This window comes from Canis aureus, chromosome 6, assembly GCF_053574225.1.
Source record: "Canis aureus isolate CA01 chromosome 6, VMU_Caureus_v.1.0, whole genome shotgun sequence".
Taxonomy (NCBI): domain Eukaryota; kingdom Metazoa; phylum Chordata; class Mammalia; order Carnivora; family Canidae; genus Canis; species Canis aureus.
The window spans coordinates 51,368,304-51,380,888 of NC_135616.1; the positions used below are offsets into that span (position 1 = coordinate 51,368,304).

A 12,585-nucleotide genomic window follows, 5' to 3' on the forward strand; every position below is an offset into this window, starting at 1 on the left:
GCACAGAGATAATGTCATTTGAGATATTTGGGGTGTTGTATGCATTTGTTTTTGTTTTAATTTGTTTTTGTTTTTGTGTTTTTTTAGGGAAAAAGAATGAGAGAAAGAAAGAAATATGGGCCTACTTGAGGATTTAGAAGCAGGTGAAATATTCTGAGAGTTTTAGACCTTGCAGAGGACAGTTCAGAAACACCACTCCCCCCAAAAAAACAACAACACAATTTTTAAAAGTTATTCTCATGGAAATTTAATCTAGTTGGGGAAAAGTCATGTAATAAAAAAATGAACAGACAAGGAGGTAAAAATAAAATGGTGGTAAAAAGACATAGAGGAGAATTAAATATGGAAGGAGAGCAGGAAGGCACTACATCTAAGTCAGCCAGTGAAAAATTTAGAAAACTCCTAAATTGTTTTCTGAAGAAAAACTTGATAAATTTTTTTTTACAGATAATTGTTCATTTCATTTGGATGTTTAAATTTATCATCATGCCCATGTGCTCAGAGAGGGGAGGAAAGACTCCAAAAGAGAAGAACGGAGGATACATTGTTTACAACTTATCAATCTATCAGCAAAGATTCCCTTATAGATCCCTTCCCCAAAATACTAATCAAAGAAATTTCCCAATTTCAGACTCTAATAAAACAGTATAGCCAAGATTCACAATCCAGCCCTATGGTGCCCCATTTTTTTAAACTTTGTCTATGTAATGCTGTTTTCTTGAGAGTGTTCCTGTAATTTTATACCTTTATCGAAAACTACCTGAATAGAAAGAAAAGTTGGAAGAAAAATCTTTTATTTAGCATAAATGTCAAATGACTTTGGCACAGTACATTCACTAGTTCTGCTATACACTCCTTCTAGGTTCTAGTGGTCATAAGTTCTGTCAGCATTCATGGGAGACAGGAAGGAGGTAGAAAGTAAGTCACTGCCACCATCTTGGCTGCTCTGTGTGCTGTGGTGACTCTTGCAGAACTTCTCCTGTTTGCATGCCTCCCACTATTCTCATTCCAGTCAATAAATATTTTACAATGCACCCTTCTTTGAGAACTTTATAAATATGACCTATGTTCATAGTCACTGTGTACGTGAATCTCAACAGATCATAACTATTATTCCAGCTCCTTAAAGCTGGCTACTCTAATGCTAAGGCCCTCCAGAAAGCCTCAATCATGACCTCTCATGATGCTCTATATGCTTGTAAGTCTCTGTGCTTTATGGACACAAGGGCAGAGTATGTGTTGTCTATTCATTTTGTTCAGGAGAGCTAGTCATGAATAACTTATGGCCCTGTCATCATCATAGTGATAAAATAAGCAGCCTGAAGTCTGACACCTGAGCTCCCACAGGAATACCTGTGGTGGTGTGGTATGTGATGAGGGAGGGTGGAACAGACAGGAGAGAATCAAAGAGAGATATGTGTGTGATGTCAGGCAATGAAAGAAGTGCCTTTATTGGCTCAAAGCCTGAGGGAGTATCACCTTTCTGTGTACAATAAAGAACCAAAACACTTTAGTTGGTGAACTTGCCCTAATACCTGTGGTGAATTTTTCAAGATACATAGAAGTGTTCCTGCTAATAGAAATAGACTATATCCTTGAAATCAGGGGAAAAGATAAAGTTATGGCTTATCCATTTTAGAATGAAAATTTAAGACCTCAAGCCTACCTGATTAAGAGCCTAAATGGTGGCCTTTTGGCAGAAGAGAGAGAGAGAGAACCTGAATTTTCTGACCTCAATGGTTGGCATGGCAACAGGGAGACTAAGTTGCTCCCAGGTGGAAGGAGAACCAGATGCTGACTGCTCAGACAAGAAGCTTTTTTCTTCAGTGATGGAGGAGGAGAGTTGCACACATGCAGAGCTCTGAGGGGGGGAGGGGGTTCCCTGGAGACTCCCATTCCCTGACTTTAATGTTTGCTAAGCAGAGCACATCAGCCCCATCTGGCTGCTCTCTTGGAAACTGATTGCCTTGCACTCACCTGCTATATTAGTGTTCTAGAGCTGCCTCAACAAAGTACCACAAAATGAGTGGTTTAAACAACAGAAATGTAGTGTCCTGTGGTTTTGGAGGCTACAAGTCTGAAATCAAGATGTTGGTGTAGTTGTTTCCTTCTGACGGCTGTGAGAGAAGGCCATCTTCTCCCTGTGTCCTTGTTTCTTCACCTTGTCTTCTAACTCTATGTGTTTCTCTCTATCCAAATCCCTTCTTTTGATAAGGATACCAGAAATATTAGATTAAGGCATAACCTAATAACTTCATTTTAACCTGATTATCTCTGTAAAGAGACCCTGATTCCAAATAAGGTCACATTCTGAGGTCCTGGGAGTTAGTACTCTAACATATCTTTTTTTTTTTTTTTTTTTTTAGGGACACAAATAAATCCATAACACCAGCTAAGCAATATTTTCATGTTTCCTTACACTGTAATCCTCCACTTTTTTTACTTGGTAGTATGCTTCTATACTCCTATTGTCACCCAAAATACAAGAATGCAGGACTTCAAGAAACCAGAGGAAAGTCAGGTGCTTCATTTTTATCTAAAGTGTTGATGATGGGTAGAAGATGATGAAGAAAGGCTAGGACCAAGAACATGAGTACTTGTCTTGGCCTTTGATCTTGTGGATGGATATCACTAAGTACATCTGCCTAGGAAAATCTCCAATATTCAAAATGGCTTTGAACATGTACCACAAGTGGTAAGACCCAGACCAATGGGTTTGTATAGTCACAAAGAAAGTTACAGGAAAGATGTGAATTATAAAAAAAGAAAATGTTATTTTTGTGTTGTGGAATCAATTTCCTCCCATAGCCTTTACAGTTTTAATCTTGCATCTTGATGGGTTTGCAGAAAAGAAGACATCATGGTGTGACAAGCTGGCAAGAACATTGGGCATGGAATCAGACAGTCCCAGTTTCAGTTAGTGCACCCACCCCACCTAAATTCCAAGTTCTGTCACTTCACTAGTCATGTGACCTTGAGCAAGTTATCTAACTTCTTGGAGCCTTGTTTCCTTTATCTGTTTACTGAGGAGGAAAATACATGGCTGTTGTGTTCACAGTAGGATGATGAATTACAATTCATTATTGTATTATATTTCAATTTAAAATATAATAATGAAATCACAAGAAGACATGTAATATACAGTCACTAATGGGGTGATTATGGATATATAGTCACTGATCATTATGGAGGTAGAAGTATGATTTAAATTAGTAATTTTCAACTTTATGCACAGGAATCATTGGGAAGTTTTAAAAGCCCAGTTGCCTGGGATGAACCCCAAGTCTATTAAGTAAGAATATCAAGAAGATTCCAACTTGAAGCCAAGGTTGAGAACCACTTGTAGATTGCTTACCTGAATTTAACTATACTAACTATACTATGGGCTAAGAAAATATCTACTCAAACCATTAAAAATTTGATATAAATTATACATTATTACATTTATTATATGAATGTATATGTTATACAATATGTAAAATATACACAAAACTTACATGTATACATAATATATCTATTGATTTTTAGTTGTTTGAATGTATATATGCCCTCAATAGGTAATATAATATATAAAGAGAATCTATAAAAAATATATGTATATATTATATATACAATATATGATCTATCATATATAGAGAGAGAATGCTTCCATAAAAATTTAAGCTACTTAAATATATTTTAAATCATTTACAACTAAAGTGAAATTAAAATCACATTTATCAATTAAGTTAGGTTATATTCACTTTGCTTACTAAGCAATTTTTAGACTTTAAGAAGCTTCAGATAAAAATGTTGAGAGATCAATGAAAACTATTCTGTAAATTGGTGTCACTATATAGACCAGTAAACGAGGAAATTCTGGCACTTTCCAAACCCTAACTCCAATGATAAGAGGCCTGAAAACCTTTCATTTCTCACCTCTTTAGGTTTACTTGCTACACTGCTATTATCTGAATGTTTGTGGTCCCTACCTAATTCATACTGTGAAATACTAAACCTTAGGAGATGGGCTTTTAGGAGATGATTAGGTCTTGAGGCAGAGTCTTCATAAATAATATTAGTGCCCTTATAAAACAGGCTCTAGATAGATACCTCGCTGCCTTCCACCATTTGAGGATAGAAGATCTCTGCAACAGAAGAGAGCCCTCACTCAACAATGCCGGTACTTCCAGCCTCAGAACTGTGAGAGATAAATTTCTGTTGTTTATAAGCTATCCAGTCAGTAGTATTTTATTATAGCAGTCAGAATGCATATACTATTTTCCTATCTGAACTTCTGTGCACTTCCAGTAAGGAAGAGCACATCTCCTCTGAAGTCATTTTGTGGTCACTTTGCATGATGAGGGGTCACATAAAGAAAGCAGAATACAAATTTAGGAATGAATGTAATCTTATATCTTGAGTAACACAGTGGCAGGTATGCTTGCAATGCAATGCATAGTTGTAGAAATTCTTTTGTGGATATGGTCAAATTAATAGAGCCAAGATCTGGGTTGAATTTGGCTATCTTCAGAAGGTCAGTATCTTCCCCATGGCAGATTGCCACCATGAGCTCTCATAGACATCCTTACAGAGAAAACTCAGCCACTCTGACTCTGACTATAAACAGTGTATGAGACTGTCCACATGTTAATATTGGAGGAACATGTGATGGAAAGTCCAGCCACAGATTCCTTTTCCAATGACCTGTCAAGTGGTTGACATTCCCACTTTAAGGATTGCTTTGAGTTGAGAATTGAAGAATGTGGCGAATATGCAAATATATTATTAGGAAGAGTTAATATTATAGACCATTATTAATGATCTATTTCTTAGAATAAATTAGTTTATTGTTTATTTATCAATTTCTAAAGATCAAAATAATAAATGGGAAAACATGAGGGTCAGTGAGGGATATAAGATATAATAGATTGCTCTTCTATTTTTGTAAGAAAGAAGGACAATGACATTCATGTATGTGTTGCAGTGAGCTTGGGAGATATCCTTCATTGTCCATTGATATATTGAGCTTAAGCCAGAAGTTCCATAAAGCAGCATTAACAGAAGAAAGTTTAGGATATCAATTGCCTGTGTCACTGTAGGTAGTTTGAAGGTGGGTGAATAAGTTACTTGAATTTAAATATCTTAACAGAAGGGCAATCCAACTCATTGTTCCTGGAAGAGTAGCTAGCTCCCACTATCACACAAAGATGAGAGGTCGCATACCGGGGCTAGCAGTAGAAGATTTTGGAATGACCTTCACTGATGAAAAGCTTTCAGTGGCTTCTATTTACCACCTGGATAACATGTAAGTACCCAGCCCGACATAAATGGCCTACCATGATGGGTGCAGCTTCAGTCCTCAAAGGATGTACTTTTTGCTTTAGTACCACTAAAGGTGCTTTATTGTGCTCATTTTTCCCTCTTTTTCCCTCTTCTGCTTGTCTCACTTCAATTTTCCCTTTAAGACCTAATTTGGACATCACTTCTCAATGGAGAATTCCTTGACTCTCCCAGGTCCCAGGAGGCCCTTTTTCCTCTCCCTGTAAATTCTGATGTCTATCTCTTATTATTACACTTACAGCATAGGTTAAGTTTCTGTGTCTCCCATTATTTTACAAAGTCTTTGTGGAGAGGGACTATACTTTATTCATCTTTGTGTCCTAGAGACTAAGATAATAAACAAATAATTGGATGGAAGGATGGAAAAATTTGTCTTGTTGAATTCCAAACCTGTTTGGAGACATTTTCATCATTATCCATGATTTGCTTAGGATAAGACATGAGAAATGGGTGCAGAGTAAGTGTGTAGAAATAAAAAATAAAAAAATAAAAATATAAAAAGAACTTATATCAACGTTTTTATTGTCCCTAAGTTACTATAGTTGAATCTTAGTTGGAGTTTCTGGAACCGTATTTTTTTGGCTTAAAAATTTGTTAGTTCTAGAAAGTTTTTTTGGGATTTACCATGTCTCTATTTCCTCTAGTTTCTTTTTCATTTAAATAATTGATGCCCTTTGCACTTTTAATAGGCTACTTATTGATTGTCTTCTAGTTATATTTTTTGGTTTTCCCTAATTATAAAGTAAGTCTCTAAGTAAGTCTTTTTAATGTTTTGGTCTCTTAATACTGCAGCATGGTGATTATGAGCCTATCATGTTTCATAGCCTAGTGCTGTATTTTCTCATTGTATGATCTTTGACAAGTTACTTAACCATTGGCACCTCATTTTCCCTCATATATAAAATGGGAATAATACTGGTTCTTGTCTCAGATTGTTGTTATAAGAAATAAATGAATAATATTCCATTGTATATAGTATACATGCAAAATTTCCTTTATCTATCATCCATGTATGGTTCCTTAGGCTGCTTTCATATCTTGGATATTATAAATAATGCTTCAGTGAATATAAGGGTACATATATCTTTTTTGAGTAAGTGTTTTGTTTTTCTATGGATACGCACCCAGAGTAGAATTGCTGAATCATATGGCAGTTCTATATTTACATTTTTGAGGAATCTCCATATCATTTTCCACAGTGGCTATACCAATTTGCATTCTCACCAGCAGTTCCCAAGTGTTTCCCCTTCTCCACATCCTCACCAACACTTGTTATTTTTTGTCTTTTGGATAATAGCCAATCTAATGGGTGTGAGGTCATGTCTCATTGTGGTTTTGATTTGCCTTTCCCTGATGATCTGTGATGTTGAGCATCTTTTCATGTATCTCTTGGCCATCTGTATGTTTTCTCTGGAAAAATTTCTATTCAATGCCTCTGCCCATTTTTTAAATTGAAATAGTTTTTTTTTTTTTGCTATTGATTTATATGAGTTCTTTATATGTTTTGGGTATTAACCTCTTATCAGATACATGACTTGCAAACATTTTTTCCTATTTGGTAGGTTGCCCTTTCATTTTGTCATTGACTTCCTTTGCTGTCCAGGAGATTTTTAGTTTGATGTAGTTCTACTTGTTTGGTTTTGTTTTTATTGCCTTTGCTTTGGTATAAATCCAAAAAATAATTTCCAATGATGATATCAAGGAGCTTACTGTCTATGTTTTCTTCTAAAAGTTCTAAGGTTTCAGGTCTCATGCTCAAGTCTTTAACCCATTTTGAGTTAATTTTTGTGTATGGTGTAAGATAGTCAACTAATTTTATTCTTTTACATGTGGCTGTCCAGTTTTTCCAACATAATCTATTGAACAGACTGTCCTTTCCTCATTGTATATTCTTAGCTTTTTTTTTGTCATAAGTTAATTAAGTGTTCATCAAAGAATAAATGGATATAGAAAATACACACACACAATGGAATATCATTCAGCCATAAAAAGAAGGAAATCCTGCCATTTGCAACAAAATGGATGAACTTTGAGGGTATTATGATAAGTGAGAACACCAGACAGGAAAAGACAAATACCATATGATCTCACTTATAAGTGGAGAAAGAAAACAACTCAGAACTCATTGAAACAGAGAAGATTGCTGTTACCAGTAGGGGGGTTATAAGTTAGTAAAATGGGTGAAAGCTACAAACTTTAGGTTGTAAAATAAATAAGTCATCATGAGATATAGTATGTAGCATGGTAACTGTAGTTAATAATACTGTATTGCGTATTTGTAAGTTGCTGAGAATAGATCTTAAAAGTTCTTATCACAAGAAAAAAATATGGAGCTATGTGTGGCAATGGATATTAACTTTTTATTGTGATCATGTATATACCTTATATATGCACAAATATTATATTTGTATATATCGACATATGCAAATATTATTATGTTGTACACCTGAAACTAAGAACATGTGTTATGTCAGTTATATCTCAATAAAAAAGGGAAAAAAAGAAACAAATGGGAGCATGCATGTTATCACATGTTTAGAGCATGTAATCTCTAATCTAATCTCTTCATTCATGTAATCTAATGAAGGTTAAGCCTTTTTGTTATTGCCTTCACATGATCATTGGTAATGCTCGTGTGTTCAGTACTTTACATAGGTCCCTTTATGGTGAATGAAAAAGAATTCACATTGAAGCACATCACTAGGAAATTCAGAACACTGACTCTAAAGACATCCTCAGTACTTTTTGAGATAAGAAATAAACAAGCAAACAAACACAAACAGAAAAAAGTAACACATAAACAACTTAAAATAGAATGGTATTCAATTTATTAACAACAAATCTAGCATTTATAAGGTAATGTAAAAAAGCATCTCAAAGACTGAGGAAAAGTTAAATTCCAACCTACAGCTGAATACTCAGATAAACTATCACTTAAAAAAAAAGTGGAATAAAGAGATTTTCATTTATACGCAAAGTCTCAAAACACTTATCCACCTTGAACTTGGTCTTAGTTCATTTGTGCTGCTATGATAAAAATATCTTAAGTCTATGGCATGGGTTAGCTTAAACAACAGAATTTCTTTCTCATTGTTCTGGAGGCTGGGAAGTCCCAAACGAAGTGCTGGCAGACTTGATGTCTGGTGAGAAACTACTTTCTGGCTCATAGAGAACTGCCTTCTTGCCATGTTCTTACATGGTGGAAGGGGCAAGGGAGCACTCTGATGCATCTTAATAAGGACACTAATTCCACCCAAATGGGATCTCACCTAATCACCTCCCAAAGGCCTCACTTCCAAATACCATCACACTGGGCATACATTTATAATATGAATTTGAAAGAGACATGAACATTCAGTCAATAGCAGATTCTTTCTTAGAAAGTTACTAAAGAGGGGTGCCTGGGTGGCATAGTCAGTTAAGCATCTGACTCTTGGTTTCAGCTCAGGTAATGATCTCAGGGTCCAGGAATTGAGCCCTGCATCAGGCTTTGTGCTCAGCGTGGAGTCTGCTTGAGATTCTCTCTCCCTCTATCTCTGTCCCTCCCACTTGTGCTCTCTCTCTCAAATAAATAAATAAATAAATAAATAAATAAATAAATAAATAATTTTTTTTTAAAAGTAAGTTGCTAAAAGAATGTTTTTCATCAGAAAGGAGAATAGACAAAAAATAAGGAGGCATAAGGAATTTAGAAAACCATGAGGCAATATCCAACATAGGAAAAAAAACAAAGGACATTTAAAAAATAATAATGAAAAGAAGACCCAAGAAAATGGCTATTTATTGGGCTAGTGAACAACCAGTACACATAGAAACAAAAGAGAGAAAGTTTCCAGAAGTGATGGTTCACAAAACAAAAACAAAAACAAAACAAACAGAAAAAAATATTTACACATTTTGTGATATACTTGAATATAAAGAGAGGTGTCTTACAGATCTGATAGGGGGTTTGGAAGTGAATTAGTTGTAGGACACTGAAAACTAAGCAAATAACCACAAAAGTGATGATGAATTCCACTGACAGAAAAATTGGAATGAGAAACATAATGTAATACTCCATGTAGCCCAGCTATTAATATCATCATAACCTTGTAAGACCTGAATATTGATGTACCCAAATTTGTGACAATAATATATCCTGAATAAGGGGATGAGGGAAGTGTAAGTGTGCAGAGACAATGGAGAGTAAAAAAGTTAAGTCCTCATTTTCTATTGTAGGAAATCAACTAAGTAAAATTGAAAAATCAAGAAATAGCGGGATCCCTGGGTGGCGCAGCGGTTTAGCGCCTGCCTTTGGCCCAGGGCGCGATCCTGGAGTCCTGGGATCGAATCCCACGTCGGGCTCCCGGTGCGTGGAGCCTGCTTCTCCCTCTGCCTATGTCTCTGCCCCTCTCTCTCTCTCTGTGACTATCATAAATAAATAAAAAAATTAAAAAAAAAAAAAAAGAAATAGCAACACAGTATTTTTTCTAGTAAGATGGAGGTAAATAGCTAGAAAAGAGATCCCTGGGTGGCGCAGCGGTTTGGCGCCTGCCTTTGGCCCAGGGCGCGATCCTGGAGACCCGGGATCGAATCCCACATCGGGCTCCCGGTGCGTGGAGCCTGCTTCTCCCTCTGCCTATGTCTCTGCCTCTCTCTCTCTCTCTGTGACTATCATAAAAAAAAAAAAAAAAAAAAAAAGAAAAAAAAATACCTAGAAAGATCTAAAGAATTGAAAGGTCACATATTAGGAATAGAAATCAAGAATGGGAAAAGATAGAGCTGAGAGCCCACTTTTTAAAATTATAAACCATTATAGCACTGCTTGAAATATTGGACTACATACATAAATTATTTTTTCACGTGTTAAAACTTAAAAACTGTGAAGCAAATCAAATATACAGGTATTTAATGGTAGGTAGTTTTAGGAAGTTTTGATGCAAGTTTTTTCTTTTATATCAATTTGGACATGATTGTGTAGAAATTGAAATCTAATTATATATTTGAAAAACACCTAATTCCTTCCTTTTCATACTTAAGAAAAAAATAATAAATTGTGATCTTCTTTTGACTATTGGGATGCTGTTGATAGTTCTAGTAAATGCTTAGCTTGGGAAACTAGAATATCAAAGCTCTCCTCTTGGCATGCATTGGGATATGAATCATCAACACAGGAGCAGAATGTTCTGAGCTAACCCCTACCTCTCCCCTAGCATTTAACATTCATTGATATCATCATCACTACCAAAATGACTGTAACCAAGATATTGCATTAACCCACGGTGAAATTGAGGAGTAATTGAAATGTTTTAATTAAGTTTATTGACTAAAGGCAACAAAATCTCCACCTCTTCCATTAGCACATTTTCTCAGAATACATCTAATGAAAGGAAAGAAATTTTTTTTTTTACTTTTGTTAAAAGTCTTTCCTAAGCTTCACATGTTCTTTGGAAATCTTGGGGAGACAGGAGAAATGATATGTCAGCAATGACAATTCTATAAAATTGTTAGGACAATTGGGAAAAAGGTAAATTGACTCTAGTGTACATTTATGTATAAAATGGGTGGATATTGTCATAGTATAAAGACTTTAACAAATAGAAAAGCCTAGAGGAGAGAAAGAAGGAGAAAAGCTGAGAAAAAAAAAGTTAAATAGAGGGAAGAGAGAAATAACAGGACTGGGAAGGGAAAGAGTAGCAGATATACAGGTAGAACCTGTACTGTGCGCATGGCCATGTTCCCAGCCTCTCTTGTATTACCTAACAACCCAACAATTTTTCTGATCTCGTCCTTTTGTCTGTAGCCAATTGGACCTAGATCTCCAACTCTAACTCAGACCCAACCTCTTTACTTATTGCCAGAAAATTCCTTTCATAGACTTCCAAGGACCTTTCTGTACTGGCCTGGACCACAGGACTCAGATACCCAGACCAGTGTGTGTACAGCTTCATCTATTCTTTGATAAATAAGTGGATCTGGCCTTTCTTCTATTTTCATTCTAAGGGATAAGAGGGAAAATATAATATAAGCTCTGCTCCTTCTAGAATGGCCCAGTTTACCTAATGGACATCCCTACTCTATGTTCAGTAGGGCCATGTAGAGGGAGAAGAGGGATAAGTGTAGATGTGTGTTGGTGTGGTATGTTGATCTACTGCTATGTGCCTGTATGTGCCCATGTATGTGTCTCTAACTTCTGAACACTTTTCTAATATCTGGTGGTCCCTGACTGTGAGTTTACACAGAAGGATGTAGTTTTAAAAAGTCAAGTAGGGACTCTCTCTGCAAGAGCAGAGCTTCTGAGTTGGTAGGGCTCACTCACAAGGTGATCAGATTGGGACACAAATGGCGATCCAATGGCTCCCAAAGGTATCTATAATCTATCTACTAATTCCAAACCTGTGACTATACTATGTTATGCACATAGAGGTATTAAGGCGGTAGGTGAAATTAAGGTTGCTAATCAGTTGACCATAGAATAAAGAAGTTATCCTGGATTATCTGGGTGGGCCCAGTGAAATCACAAGGACCTAGTGGATCCTTAAAAGTGGAAGAAGGAATTGGAAGAGAGAATCAGATGGATGGCAGCATGAAAAGGACTTGGTCTTGGGGAAAAACCGAGAGCTTTTCCCCTAAGGTCAGGAACACAACAGGGATGTCCACTCTCACCACTGTTGTTCAATACTACTGGAAATCCTAGCCTCAGCAATCAGACAACAAAAAGAAATAAAACGCATTCAAATAAGCAAAGAAGAAGTTAAACTTTTACTCTTGACAGATGACACATGATATAGAAAACCCAAGATACTTCACCCAAAATTGCTAGAACTGGCACAGGAATTCAGCAAAGTTGCAGGATATAAAATCAATGCACAGAAGTCAGTGCATTTCTATACACTAACAATGAGGTAGAAGAAAGAAATCAAGGAATTGATCCCTTTTGTACAATTGTGCCAAAAATCATGCAATACCTAGGAATAAACCTAATCAAAGGGGTAAAGGATCTGTACTCTGAAAACCATAGAATACTTATGAAAGAAACTGTGGAAGATACAAAGAAATGGAAAAACATTCCATGCGCAAGTATTGGAAGTACAATATTGTTAAAATATCTATGCAATCCAAAGCAATCTACACATTCAATGCAATCCCTATCAAAATACCATCAGCAGTTTTTATTGAGCTGGAAAAAACAATCCTAAAATTTGTAATGGAACCAGAAAAGATCTTGATTAGCCAAAGTAATGTTGGAAAAAAAAAAAAAAAGAACAAAGCTGGAGGTCTCAC

General features: G+C 35.9%; 2 long non-coding RNA genes across 6 annotated transcripts in view; one reads left to right on the forward strand and one right to left on the reverse strand.

Annotated features, from left to right (window-relative positions):
- The window catches only part of LOC144316095 (uncharacterized), a 56,843-nt gene extending 54,958 nt beyond the window's left edge, over positions 1–1,885 (reverse strand). For 2 of the 4 annotated variants that reach the window (XR_013381894.1, XR_013381895.1), the window contains exon 1: positions 1,667–1,866. This is a non-coding gene — a long non-coding RNA (uncharacterized LOC144316095). Of the gene's footprint in view, positions 1–1,666 lie in introns of all 4 variants that reach the window. The other 2 variants (XR_013381893.1, XR_013381892.1) reach the window with 2 other exon arrangements.
- LOC144316096 (uncharacterized) lies at positions 1,828–9,720 on the forward strand. 2 transcript variants are annotated; one of them, XR_013381896.1, is made up of 5 exons: positions 1,828–2,119; positions 2,367–2,521; positions 4,078–4,182; positions 5,132–5,287; positions 9,541–9,720. It is a non-coding gene; the product is annotated as an uncharacterized LOC144316096 (long non-coding RNA). The 2 variants fall into 2 exon arrangements; XR_013381897.1 differs by having other exon boundaries at positions 4,078–4,162.
- Positions 9,721–12,585: the final 2,865 nt, after the last annotated feature.